Source organism: Ictidomys tridecemlineatus, chromosome 3 (genome assembly GCF_052094955.1).
Source record: "Ictidomys tridecemlineatus isolate mIctTri1 chromosome 3, mIctTri1.hap1, whole genome shotgun sequence".
Lineage (NCBI taxonomy): Eukaryota > Metazoa > Chordata > Mammalia > Rodentia > Sciuridae > Ictidomys > Ictidomys tridecemlineatus.
In genome coordinates this window covers 61,156,328-61,171,184 of record NC_135479.1, presented here as the reverse complement: position 1 = coordinate 61,171,184, position 14,857 = coordinate 61,156,328, and the positions used below count along the sequence as shown (strand labels likewise).

General features: G+C 42.9%; 1 long non-coding RNA gene and 1 other non-coding gene across 2 annotated transcripts in view; one reads left to right on the top strand and one right to left on the bottom strand.

Moving 5' to 3' along the window:
* The window catches only part of LOC144375819 (uncharacterized), a 76,237-nt gene that overhangs the window by 18,004 nt on the left and 43,376 nt on the right, over positions 1 to 14,857 (bottom strand). The window lies entirely within an intron of this gene.
* On the top strand, positions 1,801 to 1,873 carry Trnav-cac (transfer RNA valine (anticodon CAC)). The gene has a single exon. It is a non-coding gene; the product is annotated as a tRNA-Val (tRNA).

Below are 14,857 nucleotides of genomic sequence, written 5' to 3'. Positions count from 1 at the left end.
CTGGAGAGAAATTCTAAACCCATTAAATTTCTAAAAATCACCCTGGAGACCCTGTTTGGGTGCCAATTGTCACATTCCTATTGACTAAAACACTCAGGGACACTCCAGGGGAACTGGGCTTCACGAAATCATCACACAAGAGACAGAGATACCTTTTTCTTTGGGGTCCTGTGATGAGTCTTCTGACCTTAAGGGTCTGCAAAGAGAGAGAGAGAGAGAGAGAGAGAGAGAGAGAGAGAGAGAGAGAGAGAGAGAGAATGCCCATGTGCTGAATGAACCCTTTTATTAAGGAAAAGCCATTCAAATGAGGCAAGGGGTCAGGTTTCAGGTGGTTGAGTCTAGCTTCTTGATATCTACTGTCAGCAGGTTGAATGACATCTAGGAAGACCACACCCAAAGGCAGAGCAAGAGAAGGGGACACACAAAGGGTGATTTCATGGAACATTCTATCCCAAACAGGGAAATGGGGTAGTATTACAAAGCAATAGGTGAGTGTAGCTAAACTCCCTGGGTGACATGCTTACATCTGAAGACAGGCCCTCAACTTCCTGGATCAGGACAATGTCCAGGTCACTATGAAGTGCAGTGACCTGTCAAAGCCTCCTGCTTCAGAATGGAAGGCACAAATTATTCACAGTGGCTCCCCACACCAGAGTCCAAGAATGCTGCAAAATACATAAACAAATCAATATGATAAACCATATGAACAGAATGAAAGATAAACTCATATTATCTCAATAAGAGTAGAAAAATGATTCTGAAAAAAAATCAACAGTATTTCATGATGCATGACCTCCAAAAATTAGGTAAAAAGGAATGTACCACAAGACAATAAAGGTCACACAGGCTCTGCCACCTCAAACGTTGTATGCAGTGACTGAAAAATGGAAAGCTTTTCCTTAAGATCATGACCAAGGTGAGACTGCCCACCCTGAAGCCATGTCTGTTCAATGTGGTGCTGAAGACCCCCAGACAGAGGAATCTGTGAGGAAAAAGAAACCACAGGAATCCAAACCAGGAAGAAACATGAAAGGGCCACCTCTGTTGGCAGAGGACCAGTCCTCTTCATAGAGAATGCTACACTCTTTTCCAATGAAAACTGTTAGAACTAATTAACAAGCTCAGTCAAGGTTCAGGAGACAAAACCCACCTGAGAAAATCAGATGCATTTCCATGTCCTTAATAATCATCTACCAGAAAAAAAATATTCTATTTATAATAGCACCCAAAGGAACAAAATACTAGTAACAAAATGAGCCAAATTATTCAAAGAAAGCAAACTGATCTGCAGAGTGAAAATTAGTAAACACTGATGAAAGAAAATGAACACATACACGGATGGATAGATACAGTGTGCTTATGGACGGAAGAATAAATATTGTTAAAATGTCCAGGTTACCCACAGCAAGAGATTCAGTGACATTTCTGTCGATCTAGCAATGACTATCTCATTTGGTATAGAAAGAAAATCCTTTAATTCAATAAGACAAAAGGTCATGAATAGTCATCTCATCTGGACAAAAAAGGACAAACAAGAAGCATCATACTAAGTGATTACAAATATATTGCAGGACTCTAATAAATCCACTCAGATACTGACATGAAAGATGATACAAAGAAGACAACAGAGGATACCATATGAATATGGAACACAGGAGAGAGCTCAGATACAAACCCAGGCATTACTGAAAAGGCACCAAGACCCTACATGTACAGTGCTGGTAAAACAGAATATTTACTTGCAAAGGAATGAAGCTGGACCTGTATCTTACACAGTACATAAGACTGAACTAGGGTTGGGACATAGCTCAGTTGGTAGAGTGCTTGCCTCACATGCATGAGGCCCTGGGTTCAATTCCCAGCACCAGATGCACGCGAGTTCGTGTACATGCGCATACACACACAAACTAAAAATGGATTAAAGACACAGAAACAGATCCATATAAATCTGATTTATGACAAAGGTGCCAAAAGCACACATTGGAAAAACAAGAGTCTCTTTATAAATGGGGCAGGGAAAATTCAATAGCAATGTGTAGAAGGATGAAAATAAATCCCTATCTTTCACTTGTCCTAGGAATTAGACCAGAAACACCAAATTGCTACAGGAATGTGGAAAAGATTCCAACACATTGGAAGTACTGACTTCCTTGATAATATCCTTAAAACTCATGAAATAAAAGTGAGAATAAGTGTGAAAGCATCAAAGTAAAAAGATTCTGTACAGGAGAGAAAACAATTAAGAGTGTAAAAGAGAGCAGACAGAATCAGAGAAAATGTATGTCAGATCCCTTCCAACAGGGTATGAATAATCAGAAATATTATATAAATATTATACACTAACAATTGGAAAACCTTAATGAGCTAAATAAATGGGCAAAAAAAAAATCTAAAGGGAGACTTCTGACAAGAAAAAAATCAAATGGCCAACTAACATGATGCTGGGTATTCTGCAGTGGGGGAGCAAATCGACTCCAACTGAGGCCACAGCATCTACTTACCTCACTGTGTGAACTCAGGCCAGACCCTTCCCTCCTCTAGGACATACCTAATCCTGTCTGATCAGGAGGCAGGACGACCAAGAGTGTCACGGACATTTGTGTGGATCTGGTGCCTTCACCAGACTCCCCATCCAAGCCCACTTCTATTAGTCACGGCACCTCACATTCGCTTTGGGGATCCACTCCTCCCCCCACACCCATGCAGTGAAGAGAGGCTAATTACACTTTCTGATTCTGGGGAGATGAGACAAAAGGATCTCACATTTGAAGAAGGATGGCAGACCCAGTATGTGGTGCGTGGCACTGTTTCCATGCCTGTGCCAATGGTAGTGTACACATGCTGGGAATGCAAGGCCAGGCTGCACCAAGCAGGGCACACCTGCACCTACCCTGGGAAAACAGTAACCTGGGACTCTGCAGCACCACCCTTTGCAACCCTGCCCAGCCTGGGAAACTATGCAGCAGAAGGCCTATGTGTCACTTCCTCTCTAACCCTTCACTGGACAAGTGGGAAACTGAGGCCCAGTGTCACATAGGGACTGGCCCAGACAATAGGGCAAGGACAGACTCCAGAGGAAAAGGCAGAGTCCTCACTTCCTAGCTCAGGCCTCAGTCATCTCCCATAGTGTTTCCTTTGGATTAAGAACTTTTATGATCCTGGGGACACCTGCCTGCCTTTGCCATGTGACAGTAATTTTTTCAGCCTCCCAATAGGTACAAAAACAGAGAGGCATACACGTGGAGATCAGAGAGTAGGTTAGAGAAAATGGAGGCCCCAGGAGGTGACATGGAAAAGGAGAGGCCAGGCATGGTGGTGCACGTCTGTGATACCAGCAGCTCGGGAGGTTGAGGAAGGAGGATCAGAAGTTCAAAGTTAACCTCAGCAACACTGTGACAACCTGCCTCAAAATAAAACACAGGAAACCAGGTTGGGGATGTGGCTTGGGGGTTAAGCGCCCCTGGGATCACTCCCTGAGACCAAAAACAAAAGAAGAAAGAGGAGAGAGACAGCACTTCCATGGAATAAGGGCAGCCCGTCTCCATGTACCCTGACTGGGACGCAGAGAATGGAAAGGGGGAAAAGGCCAGAATTTCATTGTTGGGGGTCCCTAAGGTGCCCAGGGATGTGCTTACTCTCAGTCATCCCAAAGAGAACAAGGTAACAAGGTGGGTGGCTCTGGGAGGTGAGGATATCCCCACTAATTGCATTTCAACCCCCTCAAGATGCAGATGGAGAAAGAAGGCCAGGAAGGAAAATGGCATTTTCAAAGTCATGAGGCGGGAGACAATGCCTGTTCTTAGCTCTACTCTATGTGACAGTTTACCTGTTTCCATATTTTAGCTCTACTTTTGTGCATTATAGACATGGGACAACATGGTTTGTGTCATCTCACACATGTCTGGTGACTTTGCTAGGAAGTAGATTCTAGGATGACACCCCTGTGCAGGGGAACACTGGTTAAGCCTTAGAGACACGATGACTTGTCCACAGTCCCATGAGAGGACAGGAGGAGGAGCTGGGTTGAAACCTAGCTGTGTCTCCTCAGATCTGGGACCCTGGATGCACCCAGGCCTGTCAAGGGATGTGGGGCCAGTGTTGGGGTTGGCTGTGTACACACATAAAAAGTCATGGGGCTGGAGGAGAGCCAACAGAGGGACACACATGGGCTTATGTGGAGGATGGGTTAGGCCAGGAACCCCCAAGACATGGCCTCCTTTCCTTGGTCATAGAGCCAAACAGAACTTGGAACCCAGTAACCAGGCACCCACATTCTAGCAACCGCCTCCTCTCAGCTCATTTGGTGAAATACTTTGAAAGCCAAAACATGTTTTCCTGCTTCCCCTGTGGAGGCCGACCCTTTAGGAGGCCCCGCCGCCAGAGCTCCCCCTATGGCTGCATGGCCCCTTCCCCAGACCCAAATCACTACACACCCCAAAGAAGGAACTTTTGGATAAGACTGCGATGTCGTTTTCGAACCTGCTGCCAGTGCCTCGCTGGTGGTACTCTTCCAATGGGCACTCCCCCAAGTGGGAGGAGGAGCTTTAGATCCATACCTCATAGCCCTGGGGAGGTACATCCAGGAGAGAACATCACCGTGAGTATCCCTGCAGAGCCCCACCACCTTGCTCCTCAGAAGGGGAGAACAGGTGCCTGAGGCAGGAATACGTGGTAGGAGATTGTAAGCCTCCTGTCCTATCATGGTCACCCCCAGGACAGGGATAAAGGTGGGCAATGAAAGTGTCCACGGTACATCCTGGGCACCCAGTGTCATTTCCAGTCCTACAGGGTAGAAGCCTGAGATACAGGATCTGTATGAGGTCGGGGGAGCAGAAGGTCACAAGAGACACAAACACCCTGAATGGAGGCGAGCAGGGGCTGGGGCTCCCGGCCAGCTACCAGGCACTGTCTTCCATTCTTTCCACAGTTTACCCTCAACAAGCATTGGAGCTGCAGCTTCAGCTCCAACTCCATGTGCAGGGAGGAATATCCAGAGCCAAGCACCAGTAGGCAGGAGCTGGGCCTCAGGGTAAGGACGGAACAGAGGGGAGTCTACTGGCAGCGAACAGAGCAGAATAAAAGTGAATAAGAGCAAAGACACCACCAGGACCACCTTCCTGGTAGGATTGTCAGGTGGAGAGTCAGAGTCCCCACCATGAGGAATCTGAACAACAAATCCTCACCCGTCCTCCTCACCCTCTCTGCCTGCCTCATTCTTGGACTCATCCAAGGTCACTGTTCCCATATTTGTGAAAACATCAGAACAGCAACATGGGTGTGATTTTAATTCTCTGATGATTTGTATCTGCCATCCAACTGACTGTAACTCCAACACCCAGGTGTCCAGGTGACAATGGCCTGACGGTCCTTCCACACACTCTCCAAGTCTTACACAGCATCAGGATTACTAGGGATGAGTTTAGCTGAAACATCACAAGGCTTGTGCTAGTTCATCCATTTCTCTGGTACTTGATGACTGAAGGAACACATCCCAGACTGTGAAAGCATGAGCTAGGGACCTGGGGCCTGATTACTTTCCAGGGGACTCAGTTCCACAGTCATTCAGGGCTGTGCAATATGGACCTCATTCCCTCCTGGGGCCATTTCAACAGCACCACAGAGAATGATGTCCTGGGTGCCCTCACACAGGGACCCTCCTGTGTGGGATGAGCCTGTTTTCCCATCTCCAGAAGGTGATGTGCTGGTGGGACTCAGGGGATAAGCTCCTAGTGCACAGAGCTGCCACCTCTGCTCAGCTAACACACTGGCCTGAAGCTGCTGTGTTTCTAATTATCCCCTCAGCAATTCCACTGTGAACTCTGCCAGTCATTGCTCTGCTGGGGCTCTCCTGTCCTTCTGTGGGACAAGCCCCTATGAGCTTTGGCTATTGCACTGGACTCCATCCCCAGACACTTCTGGTGGGTCACTTTGGCACTGACTCTGTTTCCTCAATGTCCCAACCAAGAAAGTGGCTACAGAGGGGAGGATACCAGCATTGGATATGTGTTCCAGGCATACTCCCTGGGGGACCTGGAAGACACCCTGGAGCCCATCTTCTTCTTTGAATCATCCTCTTCGGCCTCAACCATCTCGAGTTCCTCCATACAACAAGAGGTGTACCAAATGTTGGGAAGGTAAGCCCTGCCCAGGGTGACAGGGTCACATACAGCTGTGAGTCCTCCAACTGGCCCTGGGCCTCTCTGAGCTTCAACCCTCTCCTCTGAACTGTGGGGTGCCAAGATCACTGACCTCATGGTAGGAAAGGGCAGGCCTCTCATACTGCTGCCCCCATCCCTCTTGGGTGGTCTCCTCACTCCCTCACTTGCATTTGCCTCACTACCCACTTGGTAATGTCCACAGCCAGGTCACTGTCACAGGCCCTGAGGTGGAGGACCAAGGACACCAGGTCCCAGCCTTGACAGAAAACCTGGAGCCCATGGAGGAACAGGCCGAAGGTGAGGAGGACTGAGGTGGGGTTATGAGTATGACAGAATGGGACAGGGAGGGACAAGCAGAGCATACTGCACAGGAACTGGGGCGGGGCAGGAACAACCAGAGGCAGAGCTGTCATTGTCTGTGTACATTCTGGGAACACTGCCCGGTGTTGGGTTTGTGTGTGGAATTGTATGAAAGGCAGTAGGGAATATTCTCCCCCTGGACCTAACATGGATAGTCAGTGGACCTTTACTCCTCTAGCCGCTCTGGTGCTTGTGGAAGCTCCCGTTCGAGGTCCACCACCTTCACCATCTGATAGAGAACTGGAGCTGGACGCACTTGCCTTGGACAATCAAGACCAATGTCTCCTGCTGGCCCTTGAGTCAGCACTGCATCCAGAGAGGAACTCAGAGCCTCTGGTCTTCTCCCAGGCCATTTGTCTATTTGTTTTTATTGTATGTGTTTATTATTTTATTATTTAAAATTAAAGATTTGTTTTCATTGTTAAAAGACTCAGTTATTTGGCATCAAGTGCCTTCTCTAAACTGTGCACTAGTCACCACTATGGAGTTCCAGAACATTTTCCGGAATTCAGTAACCATGACCACTGCCTCCCCACCCTCCCGCTAGTCCCCAGCAACCCCTTAGCTTCTAATATGCAATCTGCTTAGTCTGTATTTTTGAAACCAGTGCAGTCTGATTTCTTCTGGGCTGCATAAAGTTTTGAGAGACTAATTATGTTTCCTCAGAAGGGCAAGTGCCATACAGGTCTAAAATTTTTTTTATGTTTTTATTCTTATTTCTTTGTTACTGGGCTGGAACTCAGGGGCACTTTACCACTGAGCTACATCCATGGTCTTTTCCTTTTTCATTGAGACAGGGGCTTGCTCCATTGCTGAGCCTGGCCTAAACCTAAACCTTTTAAAACTTAAAGCAGTTTTATTTGGAAACACACATACACACACACACACACACACACACACACACACACACACACATCTCTCTTAAGTTCAATGGCTGGAGAAAAGATAAGTTTGCTTTGTAACAGGGAATACATCCCGCAGGAAGAAACAACAACATCCAGCTCCATGTCATCAGGCAGATAAATCTCAACACCAGTGCTGAACAGAACAGAAGAGTACACAGAGAAAACCTTTATGGTAATACCAACAACAAGCCAAGAAGAATAATAAAGCACTTAGAAACATACATACAGTAGGCTGTACGGTCACATAAAGATAAAGGAAGAGATAAGAAACCCCAGCTCAACTTCCATAACCACCTCCACCACCTGAGAGAGCACCAGGATCAGAACCACCTTCAAAAGCAGCTTCAGGCCTGCGGCTCCTAGTGGCCCCACAACCAGCCCCACCCACTGAGCGCCCCCTGCACCTGTTCCCACCCCAGAGCTGCCCTTTCCCTTTCCACCTTTCATTTTTTTCTATGTTTTTTGTATTTTTGTTCAAATATTTTAAAATTGAAGACTATATTGTTTTAAAAGAATCCAGCTTTTTAGCTTTAATTGCATCCCATTGTCCTGTATCTAGTACCCATTCCTACTCCCTCCCCTTCTCCCTCCTGCTAGTCTCCAGGGAATTGTCATTATTCTCTCCCTGGGATTTGCCGCCTCTGAGTTTTTCACATCACTGCAGTCCAACTTCTGTTTGACCACATAAAAGTAGAAGGGACTGTTTACACTTGAATTTTCTATGAATGGTAATTCTCATATAGATCTAAGATTTTTAGGTTTTCTATTATTTGTTTATTTTTGTTTTATTTGTTTGTTTTGTTTTCTTTATTTAAGTACTAGAGATTGAACCCATCGGCACTTTAACACTACGCCACATTCCGAGTTTTTTTTTTCTTTTTGAGATGGAGTCTCACTAAGTTGTTGAGGATGTAAGATAGGAAAACTGGCCTCCAACTTTGAATCCTCCTTCCTCAGCCTCCTGAGTCACTTGGGTAGCCATGTGCCACCCACCTAGCAGTTCTACATTCATATGTAAAAAGAGTTTCTTAGAAAATACTTTCATAACATTGAAGTTGAAAGTATTTTCTTCTGACCTAAGGGTCAGAAGTCACATACCAACTCCTGATGGAGAAAAAAAAAAAAGAATATAGATACTTAGAAAGACAAATCACAACTAGCAAAGTGTTCCTTAAAACCCTAGACTAATCAAAGGTTAATATCCCAGGGACACACAGAACCTCACAGAGACAAAGAACAAATCCCTGCAATTCAAAAGAGAATCACTGCACTGAGTAACTGTCAAAGATGTTCAAACTCTGAATGTCAACACGTATATTACTGAGAGGTCGTTTGTCCCCACTGATGGGCAGGTTTTAAGGCTGGTGCTGAACAGCCCTGGTGAGAATACAGGAGATGGAGGCCTGGGCAGATCCCCTGGGAGATGTGGCCACAGATACTCCTCAGAATCATTTGGCAGCACCCTTCCAAGTTCTTAGCATGTGTCCCTTCCTTCATCCAGCATGTCGAAAGCTAGGTACTTATCCTGCCAGCACTGTTGGAAATGGCCAGAACTGGAGTCATGTAGAGGATTGGATGGTCACATCTGCTCCCCATGTACCAAGGAACATTCTGGCTGCTGAGGTGGGTCTATCTGTGCCCACAAGGACAGAAGTCAAGGAAGCTGTTACATGAACACATTGGTGTGTTCAGGGTGTCTCTATAGAGGACCTCATTTGATAGAGGACACATCAATGATGTAAATCTGTAATGAATGCAAGGGAGAACTTGTGGCTTTTCCTATAGGATTTGGTGCAGGACTAATGGTACCAGGAGACAGACTGAGTGCTAAGGCCTGGCCTCCCACAGCGATTGCTCAATGTGTGGGGTCCACCCCTGGAGCAGGAAGGAAGGGCACATTCAGGTTCACAGAAAGGAATTATGGTGGGGCTGTGCTTAGCTTTCTCTTTCCTGTCTGAGAAGGAGCATTCTAAACACAACTTGGATGAGCTTTGAATAGGCCAGACTGTAAAGTTTCTGTAATATTACAAAAACCACATCAAAAACTACAGGTACAGACCAATATATCTCATGTCTGTAGCCACAAACATCCTTAACAAAATACTGGTCCAGCAAATTCATTAGAACATTCTAAATCATTCACTAGGACCAAGTGAGAGTCATCCCAGAAGGCAAGAATGCTGTAAAACACATAAATAATTCAATCTGATAAACCAATTCAAACAGAATGAAAGATAAAAACCATACTATCTCAATAGGAATAGAAAAACTATTCTGAAAAAAATCAACACTTTTTCATGATGGACGTTCTCCAAAAATTAGGTAAAAAGGAATGCACCACAAGACAATAAAGGTCACACAGAATCTGCCACATCAAACGTTGTATGCAGTGGCTGAAAAATAAAACGCTTTTCCTTAAGATCATGACCAAGGTGATGCTGCCCACCCTGCAGCAATGTCTGTTCCATGTAGTGCTGAAGACTCCAGACAGAGAAATCTGTGAGGAAAAAGAAACCACAGGAATCCAAACCAGGAAGGAACAAGGAAGGGCCGCCTCTGTTGGCAGAGGACATGTCCTCTTCATAGAGAATGCCACACTCTTTTCCAATGAAATCTGTTAGAACTAATGAACAAGCTCAGTCAAGGTTCAGGAGACAAAACCCACCTGAGAAAATCAGATGCATTTCCTTGTCCTTAATAATCGTCTACCAGAAAAAATAATAATATTCCATTTACAATAGCACCCAAAGGAACAAAATACTTACAGAAAGATTGAGCCAAGTTATTCAAAGAAAGCAAATTGATCTGTATAGTAAAAATTAGTAAACACTGATGGAAGAAAATGAACACATACACAGATGGAAAGATACAGTGTGCTTATGGACGGAAGAATAAATATTGTTAAAATGTCCAGGTTACCACAACAAGAGATTCAGTGGCATTCCTGTCAACCTATCAATGAATCTTACAATTCAATAAGTCCACAAAATGTCATGAATAGTCATATCCTCCTGACAAAAAAGGACAAAGGAGAGGCATCACAGTAAGTGACCGAGAGTATATTGTAGGATTCTGATAAAATCCACTCAGATACTGACATGAAAGTTTGTAACACAAAGAAGAGAACAGAGGATACCATATTAACACAGGAGAGAGCTCAGATACAAACCCAGGCATTACTGAAAAGGCACCAAGACCTTACAATAGGGAATGGACTGTCTCATCCATGTACAGTGTTGGGTAAACAGGATATTTACATGCAAAGTAATGAAGATACTGTGCATCTTACACATTACATACAAGTGAACTAGGGCTGGGGCCATAGCTAAGTTGGTAGAGTGCTTCCCTCTCATGCACGACGAGGCCCTGGGTTCAGTTCCCAGCAACACACACAAACACACACACACACACACACACACACACACACGAATTAAAAATGGATTAAAGACAGAGACAAATCCACATAAATCTTATTTCTGACAAAGGTGTCAAAAGCACACATTGGAGAAATAAGAGCCTCTTTAACAAATGGTGCAGGGAACACTCAACAGTAACGTGTAGAAGGATGAAACTAGATCCCTGTATTTCACTCTGCACAAACAAAATTAACTCAAAGTGGATGAAAGTCCTAGGAATTATGCCAGAAACACCAAATTGCTACAGGAATATGGGAAACATCCCAACACACTTGCAGGGGTACTGACTTTCTTGAAAAGATCCTTAAAATTCATGAAATAAAAGTGAGAATTAATAAGTGTGAAAGCATCAAACTAAAAAGATTCTGTACAGGAGAGAAAACAATTAAGAGTGTAAAGACAGCCTACAGAATCAGAAAAAATGTATGTCAGATAACCTTCCAACAACAAGGTATTAATAATCAGAAAATAGTATATAAATATTACATATTAATAATCAAAAAACCTTAACGAGCCCTATAAATGAGAAAGATGAAGAAATTCAAAGAAGAAAACCAAACGGTCAACTAACATATAAAAATATGTTCAACATCCTTAGCCATCAGGGAGATGAAAATCAAACTAAATAGAAACCAGGCACATAGGCACACACCTATAATCCCAGTGGCTTGGGAGGCTGACAGGAGGACTGCAAGTTCAACAACAACCTCAGATACTTGGAAAAACACTGTCTCCATAAAAAGCAACTTTAAAAATACGCTGAATATGTGTCTAAGTGGTTAAGAACCCCTGGCTTTAATCTCTGGTGCAAAAAAACAAAACAAAAACAAACCCACACTGAGATTTCATCTCACCCCACTCAGAATGACAATTGTCATACTAATTTTCACACAAATGATAATTGTTCATGAAGATATGGGAGGAAACATGGGTTCAAAAATTGTTGAAGGGACTGAAAACTAAAGCAGTATGGTGATTCCTAAAAAGACAAGAAATGGATCTGCAGTCAGCCATCCCACTCCTTGGTATTTATACCAAAGATGTAAAATCAACATACTAAAGTGATATATGCATAACAAAGCATATAGTAGCACAATACACAACAGGCAAGTTATGGAACCAGCCTAGGTGCCTTCCAATAGATAAAAGGATAAAGAAAATGTGGTGTATAAACACAATAGAGTTCTACTCAGCCATGAGGAAAAATAAAATTTTGTCATTCGCTGGTAAAGGGATAGAACTGGAGAACATCATGTCAAGTGAAATAAGCCATTCTCAGAAATTCAAGGATCAAATGGTTTCTCTCATAAGTGGAATATAGAGAGAAAAAAGGAAAACGGGGAAATCTCACAAAAATAGACTAGACTGTGATAGAGTAGAATCAGAAAATCGAGGGTGAGGGAGGACAGGAGGCAAAGGGAAAGAACTAGGGAAGAAAGTTGACGTAAATTTATGAATATGTCACAATTCATTCCAACTTTATATGTAATTATAAAGCATCAATTCAAAAATAAATGAATAAATAAAGAAGCCTATAAGCTATAATTATAAAACCTCTAAGAAGGCAGGGGTGTAGCTTCCCTAGCATGTCTGAGGCTCAGGGCTCGAGCCTCAGCACCACATAAAATAAAGGCATTCTGTCCATACACAACTGCAAAAAATTTTTTTCTTAAATTCTAAGAGAAAAACTAGGAGAAAGCTCTGAGCAATGGCTTTATAAATATGACTCTGAAGGCACATTCAGGAGAGCAAGAATAACCAAATGACAGGACATCACACTGAAAAGCTTCTGCACAGCAAGGAAAACCAACAAGCACCAAGATGGAAGGCCACAGATACAGTGGGAGTCACATCTGCAAAGCATGTATCTGATGGGGGCTAACACCAAAACTATATAAGGAGCTCATACAATTCAATAACAGATCAAACATACATAAGTAAATATACTTAAGAATGGTGTACGGTGCCACTGCTGGTGGGACTGCAAATTGGTGCAGCCGATATGGAAAGCAGCATGGAGATTCCGTGGAAATCTGGAAATGGAGCCACCATTTGACCCAGCTATTCCTCTCCTCAGACTATACCCAAAAGACTTCAAAACAGCATACTACAGGGACACAGCCACATCAATGTTTTTAGCAGCACAATTCACAATAACTACACTGTGAAACCAACCTGGATGCCCTTCAGTAGATGAATGGATGAAAAATATGTGGCATATAGACACAATGGAATATTACTCAGCAACAAAAGAGAATAAAATCATGGCATTTTCAGGTAAATGGTCAGAGTTAGAGAAGATAATGCTAAGTGAAGTTATCCAATCCCAAAAAACCAAATGCCGAATGTTTTCTCTGATATAAGGAGGCTGATTCATAGTAGGATAGGGAGAGGGAGCATGGGAAGAATAGAGGAACTCTAGATAGAGTAAGAAGGGTGGGAAGGGAAGAAAGGGTGCATGGGGTAATTAATGATGGTGGAATGTGATGATCATCATTATCCAAAGTACATGTATGAAGACACAAATTGGTGTGAATATACTATGTATACAACCAGAGATATGAAAAGTTGTGCTCCATATATATAATAAGAATTGTAATGCATTCTGCTGTTATATACATATAAAAAAATAATGTATGGTGCAGCTAACATTGTTAAAGTGTCCATTTGTAATTTTTATAACACAAAAAGTGTTTGGTAATGGAGGTGATATGTATGTAAAATAGATTGATGGTGTAATCTTTTCACAATGTACATGGATAACAGAATATTTAGTTGTACATTTTAAACATATACCATCTTTTCCAAAGTAAAAGAAATTATAAAGACAAATAGATTTACCTTCTTGTTTCAGTATAGCAAAATGAGATTATCACAGTTTTCAGAATGATCGGGTAATCTATGTTCATTTCTATTATTTAATATGTAACTATATAACTTATTTCTCTTCTTATACAAGATCAGGATTTTGACTACACCTCAGAAAAAGGAAAACATTCACCAGGCATGCTCAATTTTCTGAAAAAATATAATTATTTCAGGATATTTTACTTTAAAACAAATTGTTCAATGAAAATAGTACCACTCATTATTATTGCTGCATGTATATACATGACTGCATGACCAATGTGATTCTGCAACCTCTACATTCAGAAAAATGAGAAATTATACCCCACCTGATTCAAATGTATGATATGTCAACATCATTGTACTGTTATGTGTAACTAATTAAAACAAATAAAAAATTAAAATTAAAAAAAGAAAATAGTACCACTGAGACATAGCTATGTATTTAGGTATGCTGGTACACACCTGTAAGACCAGGACTCAGGAGGCTGAGACATAAGGATCACAAGTTCAAAGTCAACCTGGACAATTGAGCAAGACCTGGGGAACTTCCTGATAGTTTGTCTCAAAAAGAAAACAGAAAAGGAGAGAGACAGGCAGGCATTTGTTATTGTACTTGACAATGTAAGTGTTTTGCAAATTATTTCTTGTCATTAAACATTACTTCCATAAATTCTAATATTTTTAAAGTCCTACCTCCTAAAATGGATGTTAGGGCCTTTAAGTTAATAACTCTAATACTTAGAATTGACCAAGAGGAAACATGAACACCTGAGACCATCTGGGGCCAGCTGCTCTGGTGATGGAGGAAGGCATTCTGGAGTTTCTGCTGGTGCATATGTTAGAGAATATCTAGATTTCACCTTCAATTAATTCAAAATATTAAAGCCTGGGCTGTTCAAAGCACAGCCAAGGTGGGTTTAGAATGTTATTTCTCAGACAGAAAACAGAAACTTTTCAGAAAGCTCAACATAATTCCTTTCTGTGGCCTTGGGCTCACCCAACCTGCTGGTCCCTCCAAAAGCCCCAATAATTGAGAAACCCACCAAGGAAGGGCAGGCCCAGCACTTAGCCTCCCACCTAGTGCCCTCACCCTGCATAAAAACCTGTAGTGTGCAGCAAAATAAGGTCAATGAGAGACGTTTATAGCAGTGAACACCCACATCAGAAC